The sequence below is a fragment of the Eimeria mitis genome, genomic scaffold (assembly GCF_000499745.2).
Source record: "Eimeria mitis Houghton genomic scaffold, Emh_scaff967, whole genome shotgun sequence".
Classification (NCBI taxonomy): domain Eukaryota; phylum Apicomplexa; class Conoidasida; order Eucoccidiorida; family Eimeriidae; genus Eimeria; species Eimeria mitis.
Window position 1 is genome coordinate 1,221 of NW_013577129.1, and position 214 is coordinate 1,434.

At 57.5% G+C, this 214-nt stretch overlaps 1 protein-coding gene across 1 annotated transcript in view; it reads right to left on the reverse strand.

Annotated features, from left to right (window-relative positions):
• Positions 1–214, reverse strand: part of EMH_0026270 (uncharacterized protein) — a gene marked incomplete at both ends in the record, with an annotated part of 3,720 nt that overhangs the window by 1,154 nt on the left and 2,352 nt on the right. The window lies entirely within an intron of this gene.

Below are 214 nucleotides of genomic sequence, written 5' to 3' on the forward strand. Positions count from 1 at the left end.
ACAACAGCAGCACCACCAGCAGCAACAGCACCACAACCGCAGCAGCAGCACCACCGCCATCACCACCACCAGCAACAGCAGCACCACCACCACCACCATCACCACCACCACCAGCAACACCAACACCAGCAGCAACAGCAAAAGCAGCAGCAGCAGCAGCAGCAGCAGCAGCAGCAGCAAGTGCATACATTGGGTTTTCTAAGAACAGCAACAG